Raw genomic sequence first — 15,082 nt, forward strand, 5'->3', positions numbered from 1 at the left:
TTATTGTTATCGCGGTGAGTGTAGTCCTAAGAAAAAACTCTTTTAAGTGACATTGACTGAAGTTTTGACAACCTGAGAGGAAGTCATCTCCAGAGTCAAGTAAATTGTGGAACGTCAGTAGATGGTATAAATGTCTCTGGTTCAATATTAATCAATAGTTCCATTTCTCTGATTCAACATTTGATCTGATTTAGTTTCTCCTTACAATATCATTAGAAGATCAATCAAAAATGCAGGAAATAAGAAGACACGAACTGATCACCAAAGATAATTAAATGATTGGATTACCGAAAATAAATTCTCCCGGCCAAACAGCAATAAAGAAAACATACATAGAGCAATGAGAATAATCAACACATTGATACTGAAGTTTAAAAGTTATTTTGCTGTTTGCTTGTGTTATCCCAAAATGTTTGTTTAGCCCTCGTTACGAAGAAAATCTGTAAAGGGGGAATTTGTGGGATCGATTAAACCACCCGGCGCATGTTTTTGTTATAAAAATGATGAAATACATAAAAACTAGTACGCAACTTCATGGTTTTTGCTCCATTTGACAAGAAATTTTAAGATCTGAAGGACTGAAAGCAATAGAATTATCAACCTTTGTTTGGCCGAGCGGAAAATTAATTGAAATCAGCAAGGTAGAGCTGGAGTGGATGACTCACAAAATCGTAGTATTACTGGTGCCGCGCCGGCTAATAACCTCAGTTATCTGAGGCAAAAATATACAGGGATTATTTGTTCATGGCAATTATTTGTTCCGTGAAGCGAACAGTTTTTGAAAGCAAAGCTCTGAGAAATATTGTGAGTTAGAAGAAACAGATATTAAAATTCCAAGTAAAAACATGGGTACATTTCAAACCAAACAAAGGGAAAGCCCGTATCAGCAAGATGTTGAATTTTTAGTGTTTCTGGCCTCATTTTTGACGTGTAGTATTTTGTTGTGCTTATCTCATTCAACAGCAAAATACTCTTCCAAATTCTTGAAGTTTTCAAATAAGTTCTTTATATCTTCACCTGCCAATTTCATTGCACTGCAGGGACGGACCCGGGATTTTTTAATTTTTGAGAGAAGGGGTAATCAGTCGACATACGTTTCATGGTGGATGAGGGGCACTAATAAACAAGAGATGTTTATAAAAGCAAGTTTTACCATAAGGGATGTTTGGTATTTCTGAATGCACGACTCGAGTTTTCAATTTTGAGTCATTTGTCATTTGATGTCATTTGATGACATCATCCGCTTTTACTTGTAGCATGTTGGTCACGCGACAAGTTTTGACCAATTGTAGGTTCGAGAAAAAAGCTGGTGGATCATAAGTCATTTGATTCAGAAACCAGAGGGTAAGCACCACTGAAAAATGTGTGAACGTTACAGAGAATTTAAAAATAACAGAGTCGATAGAAAACACGATACAGCAGCTGAAAAACGCGTGTGGGACTACAAGAGCATGGGTTAGCCGGCTGAACGTTTTGTCCGAAACGGATTTTTTGAATGTGAAATGGAAGCATAGTAAGATTGCAATAAATCAGTACAATGTAACATCAATGTGTGTATATGTAATCTCAACTTTCGCTCGTTTAACAGTTACGGTAAAACTAAAATAATGAGAAAACACTATTTACAGTGCACGAGGGACGCTGCAAACGTGAAAAGCGGAGGAACTTTGATGCAGCCTTTAAGTTTACAGCATCCCACCAGCTTTCGTAAGACCAATAACAGCTAGCTAATTCGGGAGATATTTTAAAATTCCGTTTTCTAAAACAAACTACAGCTTCAAATTTTCAGCTAAAGCATCCGGGCAGTCTGGGTATTACATGTAGCTTACACAAATATGTCTTTATAATAATTAAAAGAGCAAAGAGCGATTTGGGAACACAGAGACAACCCTCTCCAGTATTTTGCTTAGATGTCCTGATTGAGTGCTCCTGTTGTAAAATACATTGATTTATTGACTCTAAAACTGACGTCCTTACCAGTAACTGGCTGCTTTTTTTTAAACACGATGGCTGCTCAACACTGGTTTGCCAGTATGATAAACAGATCTACACAGCCCCAGACAACCACACTTTTGTTTTTTTCTCTTGTTTGGATAGCAGCAGACATGTTATGATTTTAAGATTACCGTATACCTTCAGAGGTGTCTCGCGTCCAAGCGATGTAGTGCGTCCAGTTTAAACTGTAGATACCTAAACCCCTATAGCAAATTAAAGCTTATAGAGCAGGCTATCAAACTGTAACAAGAATTTTGAAAGAAAATAAATTGTCGAATTTTTCACGACCTCTAAATGCGAGCGTCGGAATCACCTTATGAAAGCTACAAGTCAAAGCGAATTTTTTTTTTGGCTAATTTAATTTACTCCTCAGTTTCCGGACGCAAAGTGCTAAAAAAGTGTCTGCGCTTTGCCATATTCAATCGCAGTGAAAAGTTACAGAACATTTTCGAAATAGGATCAAAAAAATGTGGAGTGATCGTACAAAAATCGCTCTCGGAGGAAAAATATTTCGAAACAAAAAAGTCTCAGACACATTTTTGTTGTTTATATGTTAAACTAGCTACTGTCCAAATTTGAAGGCAAACAAACAAATTCCCTTCGAGTTTTAGCTCTTTAACGTGTCTCCTCCAAGTGAAAAAATTGATTCGAGAAAACAGTGCTAAAAATTTGGTTATTCATTTTATTCAAAATTCTTGGTATAGTATGATAGCTAACTCTATAAGCTTCAATTTGGTATTGGGGTACACAGGTATTTACAGTTTAAACCGGACGTGCTACTTCGTTTGGACGCAAGACACCTCTGAAGGTATACGGTAACCTTAACAAAAGACAACATTTTTTATTTTAAAAGACATGTTTTAACAGTTCTACTGTCATCTTTAGTTGAAATTAACACAAAGTACAAAGTTAAATTTTTAATGCTACACAGAATGCTAATTAGCCACAACAACAAAAGGAAGCACGACAATGCATGATTGTAAGAAAAGTTTTAAATTGACATGATACAGTTGGTGATTTTATGTAGGTTGCTCCCACTGAATATGTATAGACGCTTGTGGAAGCGTGATCTAAGACATTGAAACAATCATGAGAACATAAAGTGCGACATTGCTGGGAATTTTGTAAACGTCTGAATATGTGAGCTGTCCCACCACTAACCAGGTGCTTCCACACGCGTGTGTAAAAATTCCGAGTGGTTTCTCCGACATAGCTAGCACTACAGCCCGCGCACAAAAAATTATGTACCACATACGCACGGAGCCCACTAGGGATAAGGTCTTTCACGCTCAACATAGTACCGATTTTAAAAGATGAAAAAACTAACTTAATTTATATGTTGTTACAGTAACGTTTAACTAGATGGTGAACCCTTTTTTGTCTGACAACAGAAAAAGGCCCAATGTAAGGTATTTTAAAGTAAAAGTTCGGTGTAGTGTTAGACATGGACACTGGGGGATTATAGTCGTTACGAGTCAGTGTGATGTATCGGTTAACAACCCGTTCAACTAGATGGGCTGGAAAAAGATTCCTTTGAAGGATTTTCAGTGAGCGTCTTGTTGTCCTCTTGAAAACCCATCTGACAGGTGTTATTGATCTTGTAAGCTCTATCAAAGAGAGTCCTAATGAGACCCAGTTTGCAAGAATAGGATATAAAACTAAAGTAATTGGCCAATAGGCCAGTGGGCGTTTTTTTTTTCACGATAAATACTATAGTTCATTGTTGTTGATCAAAACATCTAGAAATGGTATTTTATGACCAACTTCTTTTTCCATAGTGAACCTGGTTTCTAGTTAAGACCGTCATGGACATCACAGTGGAAATGATAACGACCATCTTTATTGGTACATGCGTTGCCACATTCCTTCGCAAGACAAATCGAGTTCAACAATCTATTAAGTTGTGGAAGGAATGTTTGATTCTGCTAAACAACAAAGGCCTGGAAAAACAAAAGAAATTTGTTCGATTAGCTTACACATCGATATACTTACCATTGTTTGAAACATACTGCCTCCTTAACGATCACACAAGTGCGATAGAATGTGGTAGGAAACTTTTAAACTTTCTGCCCGGATGTGGCCATAAAACCCAAGAAGGCCAGGTAACCTGTAAAATAGTAGGATTATACTACCTTCAGAGTAAATATAAAGTAGCAAAAAAGCTTTACAAGGAAGCACTCAGAATCATGATAGAAATAGGCAACAGGCGAGGACAATCCGCGTGTTATGGGAACCTGGGAACTGTCTATAAATATCTTGGTGAATATAAAAAGGCCAAAACGTACCAGGAAAACGCACTTGTGATCCTAAAAGAAATTGGTGACAAACGAGGAGAGGCCACGTGTTATGGGAACCTGGGAAAAGTGTATCAATCTCTCGGTGAATATGAAAAGGCCAAAACGTACCAGGAAAACGCACTTGTGATCCTGAAAGAAATTGGTGACAAACAAGGAGAGGCCGCGTGTAATGCGAACCTGGGAACTGTGTATCAATCTCTCAGTGAATGTGAAAAGGCAAAAACGTACCAGGAAAAAGCACTCTTGATCCTGAGAGAATTTGGTGACAAACGAGTAGAGGCCACGTGTTATGGGAACCTGGCAATTGTGTATGAAGCTCTCGGTGAATATGAAAAGGCCAAAACGTACCTGGAAAACGCACTGGTAATCAATAAAGAAATTGGTGACAAACAAGGAGAGGCCGAGTGTTATTGGAACCTGGGAACTGTATATCAATCTCTCGCTGAATATGAAAAGGCCAAAAGGTACCAGGAAAACGCACTTGTGATCCTGAAAGAAATTGGTGACAAACGAGGAGAGACCACGTGTTATGGGAACCTGGGAACTGTGTATCAATCTCTCGGTGAATATGAAAAGGCCAAAACGTACCAGGAAAACGCACTTGTAATCAGAAACGAAATTGGTGACAAACGAGGAGAAGCAGGTTGTTATGGGAACCTGGGAACTGTGTATCAATCTCTTGGTGAATATAAAAAGGCCAAAACGTACCAGGAAAACGCACTTGTGATCACAAAAGAAATTGGTAACAAACAAGGAGAGGCCACGTGTTATGGGGACCTGGGAACTGTGTATCAATCTGTCGGTGAGTATGAAAAGGCCAAAACGTACCACAAAAAGGCACTTGTGATCACAAAAGAAATTGGGGACAAAAAAGGAGAGGCTGCGTGTTATGGGAACCTGGGAACTGTCTATCCGTCTCTCTGTGAATATGGAAAGGCCAAAACGTACCAGGAAAACGCAATTGTGATCACAAAAAAAATTGGTGATAAGCAAGGAGAGGCCGCGTGTTATGGGAACCTGGGAGTTGTGTACAATTCTCTCGGTGAATATGGAAAGGCCAAAACATACCACAAGAACGCACTTTTGATCACAAAAGAAATTGGGGACAAAAAAGGAGAAGCTGTATGTTATGGGAACCTGGGAACTGTGTATGAATCCCTCGGTGAATATGAAAAGGCCAAAACGTACCAGGAAAACGCACTTGTAATCAAAAAAGAAATCGCTGACAGACAAGGAGAAGCCACTTGTTATGCGAAGCTGGGAGTTGTGTATTATTTTCTCGGTGAGTATGGAAAGGCCGAAACATACCACAAGAACGCACTTTTGATCACAAAAGAAATTGGTGACAAACGAGGAGAAGCAGGCTGTTATGGGAACCTGGGAACTGTGTATCAATCTCTTGGTGAATCTGAAAAGGCCAAAACGTACCAGGAAAACGCACTTGTAATCAGAAAAGAAATTGGTGACAAACTAGGAGAAGCCGCGTGTTATGGGAACCTGGGAACTGTGAATGAAGCTCTCGGGGAATATGAAAAGGCCAAAACGCACCAGGAAAACGCACTTGTGATCACAAAAGAAATTGGTAACAAACGAGCAGAGGCTACGTGTTATGGGAACCTGGGAACTGTGTATCAGTTTCTCGGTGAATATGGAAAGGCTGAAACATACCAGAAGAAAGCACTTGTGATCCAGAGAGAAATTGGTGACAAAAAGGGAGAAGCCGTATGTTATACAAACTTAGGATCGTTGTTTCGCTCTCTTGGTAAATATGCTGAGGCTAAAGCGTATCACGAGAGAGCACTTGCCGTGAGCAGAGAGATAGGTTACGTAGATGGAGAGTTTGCTTCGCACCACAACCTAGCATTCGACCTCATATCAGAAGGAAATGTAAGTTTACGAGATGATGTGTTTTTGAATCTCTTGGCAAGCATTACCAAGTGCGAGAAAATGCGAAGTTTTCTTGGACGCAATGACCAATTTAAGATATCTCTGTCAGACAAGCACAGTCCTTCCTATCAATTACTCAGCGCAATGTATTGTCGGGATGTGGGAAAAGAGAAAGAAGCTCTTTGTGTTCTAGAACTTGGGCGAGGCAGAGCTCTGGCAGACTTAATCGCAGCTCAGTATTCTGCTCAAATACAAATTTCAGTCAATTTGCTGTCATGGCCTGAGATCGAAAGGATCGTGAAGAAAGAAATTAACTGTAACTGTCTATACATTTCATATTTTGGCCAATATATGTTTTTGTGGGTGCTTAAAGGAAACAAACAAACACTTTTCCGTAAGGTAAATGTCAACGAGTGTTTTGTTAAAAAGGGATTAGAAAGAGATGTTCAGGAAGTTTTCAGTGAGAAAACCTTCGGAAGGTTTAATGTCCTCGGTCATGATGAAGAGAGCTACGAAGATCGATCACTTTTTTTTTCAAAAGTCGTCGACTCAAAACATGAAACATCAAAGAAAGGAGGCTCGGCAGCTTTCCGCCCAGTAGAGACCGAGGAAGAGGAAGACCTGCGACCCGTCCCCACCTTAGCCGAGTGTTACCAAATGATCATCGCTCCTGTGGCTAACTTTCTCGACGAACCTGAAATTGTGATTGTTTCTGATCGCGCCTTGTACCAAGTTCAATTCGCAGCATTAAAGGATGAAAGTGAGACATATCTGTCACAGACTTACAGAATCCGCATTGTTCCTTCTTTGTCGACTCTCGGGCTCATTCAGGACAGTCCAGCAGATTATCACAGTCAGACCGGAGCACTGATAGTAGGCGATCCGGACGTTGGGGACGTGCTTTACAAGGGACGCACTCAAAAACTTTGTCGCTTGCCATCTGCAAGAAAGGAAGCGGTGATGATTGCAGAACTACTCGGAGCTGAGCCTTTGTTAGAGGAGCGAGCAACTAAACAAGCAGTTCTTCAAAGGATACCCTCTGTAAGTTTGATTCATTTTGCTGCTCATGGTCATGCCGAGAGAGGAGAAATTGCTCTTGCTCCTCAACGCCCCACTAACGCGACTCCATGCGAGAAAGACTACCTCTTGACAATGGATGACATTTCACAAGTTTAACTGCGTGCCAAACTACTTTCAAGCATAATATTTTTGTAAAGAAAAAGAAAAAAATAATTGTCATGAAGTTAAAAAAAAATTTAATTCGGCATCTTAAAATCAGCTCCACTTGACAAAAAAAACAACAACAACAAAAAAAAAAACAAACAAAATACTCATCTCTCAAATAGCCCCGTCTGCAGTTTGAATGTCAGTGTCCGCGTTCTTGATGTCACGTTGATATTTTCGTAATGTCCTAGAACCTCTAAGACAGACGGGTACAGTGCGAATGAAATTCGGCTTCTGATCCATGACATGGTTTTGGCATGTTACTTCCCTTTCCATTATTCCCCTTATCATTATCATTACTATTATTATTATTATTATTATTATTATTATTATTATTATTATTATCATTATCATTATCATTATTATTATTGAATGAATTATTCAGGGCATGTCTTCTATTCTCTTCGAAACACTTATGGTTCTGACAGAAGACCAAACGGTATATTGTTATTGGAGTGTTCTCTGATTCCGTGTTTTATGAACATCATAATAGGATGAACATCAATTCTACCTATGTTGAGTTAATTTATACTTTTAACAAGAACACAATTCCTCTTATACCGCTTTATAAACGGGGTTCCGTTCATTCTGTTTTAGAGAGTTACATAAATGAAATACTTCTGATTCAGTGTATTTGCTGATATCTAAGAGGTTGCGCTCACTCAAACATCTTCAACAAATACAGGGGTAGCGTGGTAGGAGGAAATAGATAATTGGAACTGCATTTGATAAAGTGACTAAATTGAATTAATCACAGTTTAAAGATTACAAAAGAAGCGGAGTGAGCGAAGTAGTATTGTAACTAGCAGGTTCGCGATCCTGCGAAGTAACTGAAGTAGCGGTAGAAAAGTTGACTAAGAACAAATTCAACAAGTTTTTTTAGAACTCAACTTGATCTGAGGCCCTTATTTCCCGAGCCCTTCGGTTTGGTAGTTATGCGACAGAGTGGAAAATTATTCCCAAACAGATTACAACACTAACCCTAAAATACGATGTTTGTTTATCAGTTGCGGGTGTCTTACCCAGTCCACCCGCCGTGGAGTGCCTGAGAAAAACTGAACATTCTTTAAAATATTACGCCAGTAGCTTGGACAGTAAACCAAAGTGAAATTACTTGGGCTGAAAACATTGACTTATCACAGTTCTATTTCAAAGCGAGTTGGGTTCGCGTGGTTATGTTGTAGTTTTCGTTGTCAGGACGGCTTCTTCACTTCCAAATTAAGAACAAAGGCTATCCTCACATAGTTTAGGAGTTTACTGAGCATTGGGTTTTAATTTGGTAGCATTTAGAGTTCTCTGAATACACACGTTTAAATTTCAGGGTGGTTATATTTTGTAAGGTATAAATAAGGTAGACAGAGGTTTTCTTTTTAGAATGTAACACAAGTGAATGTGTTAGATCCGATATGCTGTACTTTTTAACATGGTTTGGCCATGTACCTGTGAAGGAAAGTTTTGCTTTTCTCATTTAACTTATTGCGACAGCGGCATGATATTTCAGTTCAATTGTTCATTGTTCGTAGTCACGCGCTATGACGTGGACGGATGTCTGAATTTGGGCCCATCCGAAATCGGCTACCACGTGCATTTGGTAGAACACTCGACTCGCGTTGGTGCTCTACTTTTTGCTGTGCTACACCGTGCTGACGAGAGCCAACCAGCTCGAAACAGCTGTCCACGGTTGCCGCATTCTGTTGATTCTCGGTTTGGTCTCTATCATGCCGCTGTCGTGTTAAGTTTTCTACGCAGTCCAGCCTTGCAGAAATTTGAGTCTTTGATAAAACGAACTTAATCGTCAATCATGTTGAAGTTCTCGACATCTTGATCAAAAGTATCAGGGGATGGTAGTTCTCTTGTCAGTAGAGTAGTTTTCGATTAAGTGTGGAAAGTAATTCGCGTTTGCTTTACTACGCTCTGTGATTGGTTAACAACACACGCACCACTTTCTCAGCAAATGAGAAGGAAAACCAATCGACACTTGCTCGCACGCGTTTTTCCGCGCTTGAGTCTGGTTTCATGTATTTGTTTCTCATTCTGATTGGTGCATTGCGCTGTGTAAGTCTGCTGTGATTGGTGTTGGTGATCACTTAAAAGTATTTACTTTGTCTTTAGTAGATTTGCACTTTCTGATTCAAATTCCCACTAAGATTTTATTTGTTAATGTCGCATATTACAGTTTCTATTTTATGAAGTAGTCAAATAGGTGTAGACTTATGTAGTCGCTGGTACATTTTGCGCTGACCTTTGAAAGCAAAAGGATGTTTACCCAGTTATATCGGATACAGGAGGCATAAAAGTAATTTTGTATATATATCAAGTTGCTGAATCGAATGCTGTTTGGTGACACACATAACACAGTAACGTTCTTTATTATTCTAATCACATTTTAGTGCATGAAATCTAAAATAATTAAACACCTCGATTCTCAAAGAGAAAAGACAGTCTAGACAGGGTGATCCAACAAGGGCATTGGGGTAAAATAATTAAAATGTTGTCTCCTGTGACCCAGATCGAAATTGAAGAAAAAAATTTAGGGAACGCAATCTTAATCTGCGAATTAACTACCTGTTGTTGGTTCTACGAAAATTCAAGAAATTTTAAGTTGACATTTTGACGAAGAAAACTTTAGATTTTCTTTGCAACTAAATTCTTTCGAAGAGATATTCACCGAAATGAACCGTTGTGTGCCCCTGATCTATCGTCGTCGAAAACAATTTTTTAAAACTTAGCCCTCTCACCCTCGAGAGCGCGTTAGTGATTTTGTTTTTAACGGAAATTTTAAAACAGCTTAAACAAGGTAAAGAGCTGTTTGAAAGCTTTTCTTTACAAGCAGAGAAATAACGGTATTTCAAGATGATATATTTTAGCGAACAATGCTGGTAGCAAGGGCGTTTGCTGTCAATCAGATGCTATAAAGAAAGCATTAAAGCAGTTTTCAATGATCTGTACAGGTGTTAAACTTATAATCTTTTAATAAAAACTTTGGTAACTTACATGCAAGTAATTCATTATAGGGAATGCTAGACTCCGAATAGTCTCTGTTGCGAGGGGCGAGTTGCAAGCGCTAGCGGAGGCGCCAAAACTGCTGAAACAATTGCTCTCAAAGTGCTCTCATTTCTAGAATAGATTATCCTGGCTTATGGAAATTTCTGTTAGAGTTACTTCGTAACAGGCTCGTAGCCAGATCAAATTCTTTACCGACGCAATACTAAGTTAGAAAAGAAATGGGGATTGTTGCCATTCGTAAAAGGGCAAAACTAGAGCATATTGATTTTTTATCGCACCGTTCCTTCGTAAAAGTCCCAATATTTAGAACCCTCCATAATCCGCAAAACGCAAGTGTCGCCCACGGGAAAAAAAGAAATTTCTCGGCGCTCGATACTGATAACACATACAAACACCATGGCTGGTGATCGCAAACATTTTCCTTTGTTAAAAACTTAAGTTTCAAAACATTTTTATTGACCCTGAACATTTTACATTGAAGCCAACTAACTACCTCGGTTGCCACTATACTGGCTATTAGGGGGGGGGGGGAGGGGGGGGCTTTCCCCTATAAATATGACGTGCTTGCCCGTCGGAAAATTTCGAAAACAGGCCTAAAAAGTGCCACAGTTTAGTTTTGTGGGCGTGGCCCAAATTCATTTTTCACCCATAAAAGGGAATAAAGGACACGGCCTAACTATGTCCATCTTCCCATGGCCACTTGCTGTCCCCATACCTGTTCTTCTTCTCATCTCAGTCCTCGTTTGTAACCGGAGGCTCTTGTATAAAAAGGCGCCCAGCTTCCTTTCATCAGCTTTAGTCGTTCCGCCTCCACGTTTCAAAACCAAACAACAATACCGAGATGACACTGGACTGGAAAATGTTGACCTTAGTCTTGATCATAAGCTTGCTGTTCTTTCAGAACTTCACCGGTTTTTTATACGTTGCTTTTGATCTTTCGAAGCCTTGGGAATGTGGTCTCTCTATATAAGGAATGTGCTCTGTATGGGTGTTAGCACGATGTCTATACTCGCAAACATTCTAGTTGCTGGTTTAGTGGTTCAAAATCAGTGGCTGAAATCAAACTTTTGCACAAACGTACCTTAAGAGGGACGCCTGAGAGAGACGTTCCCCTTAACGACGATTTGGCTGCAATTTGCTTAAGTGACACGAAGAAAATGCCATTTGCTGTACGGCAATATATTTTTTTTCTGGTCAAATCTTGGTATGAATGGGTTAACAACTTTGAATGAGGCAAAGGGTATGAGAAACAAACATTAATGTCTACATTAATTACAAAAACATCGAGACTGGTGTATTATTCAAAGTGACACAGGCATACTCGGAAAAAGGAAATCCGAGTGCTCCAATTAGGAGTCGAACCTTCCGATTACTAGTTCGTATGATATACCCGCAGAGCTACAGGAGACTCGTGGGAGCTAAGGCCATTAAACTAGGTTCATGGAACAAACACCCTGCATACTACTAGGATTGCAATGTCAATGTGTGGCACATGCGCAATGGAATATGTTTATATATACGAACAAAAACATTGGTAGCATACGTTTCACATTTAACAGTGAATATACCAAACAAGACATCAAGAAAGAAAAACACGTTTTTTATAGGAAGTACAAATCCATCACTGCAGATATATGCACGCAAAGGTACACTGTGTGTCCAGCCAGGTTGGTGTGAGTTTTAAACTATATCAAGTTTGAAGTTTCCCGTACATGTTGCGCTGTGTATGCATCGCTACAAAGCTTAACGTATGGGAGTTTATAAGCCTTATTGCATCCCCCTCCTTTTTTTCGACCGGGTCTATAGACTTGGTCCATTATGGCCCATGGACCCGGTCTAAAAGTTGGGTCCATGTTTTGTCCATGGTTGCACAAGAACTATTTGGAAAAACAGTGAGGAGAGTATGTAAGATCCTAAAGCTAATCGTGTTTGAAATATTTTGCCGCATGAGGCAGCTCTTGCCACCTCAGCACCTATTTTTAAATCTGTTGCCATTAAAGCTTATTCCTCGCGTTAAGTTATTCATCTGAAGCACCTGTAATGATTATTTTGACCCGTAGAATTATTTATATGTTGATTTGTTCTGACATGATTATTTGATAATCGGCTTTCGAATAACCTGGCCCAGGAGTGTAATTAACTAAGCAACTAAGAATCAAAGTAAACTTATTAATTGCTTCACTGTAAAGTTTACGGCTTATCTATTGAGCATTGATTCTTCCAGAGAAAGAAGCTGTGGGAGCACTTTGCTCAACTCGTAAATGATTTTATCGTCAATAATCCGCAAACCCTTTAAACCTTCATGCAACAGAACCATAATTGTTTGAATAGTGAATAGTGACCTGTTAAATAGTACTCGGATTAGAAGGGACAAGGGACAGGATTTTAACCAATTTTCTGGAAAGTAAAATTGCTTCGGTATGTTTTCTCAATCATATTTTCCCACTTTTTACCACTGTATATGAATGTCTAGAACAAGCCAATTATAGGATTAAGATGATTTAACAAAAAGACAACATTTTGCCGTGCGTCTGTGCTCTCGAATAACGCATAGATGACGTCAAAACGTGGTGAGAACAACGAAGTACGCTACGAGCGAATAGCGTGACTAACGTTCTTACAACGTTTTGACGTCATCTGTGCGTTACCAGAGAGTCATCAGAGTACAGACCCACGGCAAAATGGAATCTATTTGTTTCATACAATAACCAAGACTTTTGACCACATTTCGAGAGCGAGCATCACGTTGACTGAGTCTGACACTGACTTGCAGTTGTGAACTTCAAAATTAGTGTATAGTCCGAAAGAATTTCACTAACAATGTTTTCAAAACTAACCTTTATTCCAGTAGAAATTTCTTGCCCCCAAAATATTACAGCATGTCAGTCTCTTCACTGTGATTTGTGATCGATTTCTCGCCATTACCGGATTTCTATCGGCGACAAATTTGGGCAAATATTTCCTTCCTTTTCACGTCACAACAAAGTTCTAGTATTTTTTATAACCTGGTTGAGGTCACTGTCAACGGTGTTTATCCAATTTTTCGTCGGACAGTTTTCCTTTTTTGCGGAAATTTGCCTATGTTTGTCCCGGCGCTACTCGCAAAAACAGTTTGCAAAACTTTGTTGACCAATAACTCCGGCTGGACTCTAGACTGTGATTACGTGCGCCGGTCACACCACTCGATGACGTCAATCGCGCGTCTATACTCTGATACCTTACTCTGATCACAAACTCCGCTCCACCAATCACAAAGCGAATTTTACACTGTTCATTGTATAAATAAGAAATAATGTATGACTAGTGACACAACTTCACACTACAATTCTCCACTCCAGAAAATGTGAAAAGACTGGGTGTTTCGTTTTCGAGTTTTACGTGCATCATTTTCGAATATTGCGTGATTTTTTGTTTTGTTTTTGGTGCCTTTTGTTTTCGAGCTCTCACTTCTATTAATAAACGATCTTTTTCTCTCCATCACGAACCGTGTGTATTCCGATGATTGCGCACTGCGACGATTTGTGAATGTAAGTTAAGTCGTGGTAAGTTTAAAATGATTTCAAAGTTTGCTGTATTTATACCAGTCAATTATAGAACGGGGTCACCCAACGAGAACATTTCAGGAAAATTCTTTAAATGTTGTCTCCTGTGTTCCCAGATCATTTTGTGCTCCTTGAAAGACATATTTTTGTGAGCTATTAGAAATACAGATTGATTTATTCGGGTGCTTTAGCTGAAATTTTAACTTGTAGAACGTTTTATGAAAGGATATTTTATTGTCCGAATTTACTAGCAGTTGTTGGTTCTGGGAAAGTGCTAGCTGATCTTTTTTTTCGAAATTTTAATAACACAGTTGCCCCCCATTCGAAAATGACATCAATTAATTTTTCAGTGTAACGAAATTTTCAGTTGACATTTTGCCGAAGAAAACCGTACATTTTGTTTACGACTAAATCTGAATTTGTGAGGCGATCAAAGCCATCAGAACAGATATCCACCCGCGAAATGAACCGTTGGGTGCCGCCCATAATGGAACTATAACATTCATTCTACTGGCAACAAATAACAACTTAACACAGTTGTGTCGAAAATGTTTCATTTGTTTTCACTCCGAAGGGCTGTTTACTTGTGTTATCTCGATATGTCTGTTGGGACCTCGATACGAATTTAACAGGGACATGGGCCGACCCGTTGTAAATATGTTGGAAAGCCGCAAATCTTCGGCAAAACAGCAGCTCAAATTTTCGTTATACTGAAAAACTAATTCCTTTCGTTTTCGAAGAGGCAAATACGTCCTTAAAAATTACAGGGGCATCTGTGTATCAAGTTGCCTCGGAAAACTGTTCTGCTCAATCTTAAATCAACGTCTACACTCTTATTTAAAAGAAAACAAAATATTACATAACTCACAAATTGGCTTTCTGCCTGAAAACCGCACTGCAGACCATGTTTTTACTCTTCGAGCCCTGCTAGATAAATACGTTCACTATCACAAAGAAAGGGTCTATGCCTGTTTCGTAGATTTTCGCAAGGCTTTTGACTCCGTCTGGCACGTTGGTTTATTTTATAAGCTACTCGGTGCTGGCATTGGAGGACAATTTTACAATCTAATTAAAACTCTTTATTGTAATTCTTCCTGTTCTATAAGAATTGGAGACAACAAAACACGATCT

At 39.1% G+C, this 15,082-nt stretch overlaps 1 protein-coding gene across 1 annotated transcript in view; it reads left to right on the top strand.

The window, feature by feature from the left end:
* The window catches only part of LOC146483641 (uncharacterized), a 36,112-nt gene extending 27,314 nt beyond the window's left edge, over nt 1–8,798 (top strand). Inside the window, exon 3 of the mRNA XM_085105814.1 lies at nt 8,411–8,798. The gene's annotated coding sequence lies outside the window, so the exon portion shown is untranslated. The remainder of the gene's footprint in view (nt 1–8,410) is intronic.
* The last annotated feature ends 6,284 nt before the right edge of the window (nt 8,799–15,082 follow it).

This window comes from Pavona decussata, unplaced genomic scaffold (genome assembly GCF_977016875.1).
Source record: "Pavona decussata unplaced genomic scaffold, jaPavDecu1.1 SCAFFOLD_38, whole genome shotgun sequence".
In the NCBI taxonomy this organism is placed as follows: domain Eukaryota; kingdom Metazoa; phylum Cnidaria; class Anthozoa; order Scleractinia; family Agariciidae; genus Pavona; species Pavona decussata.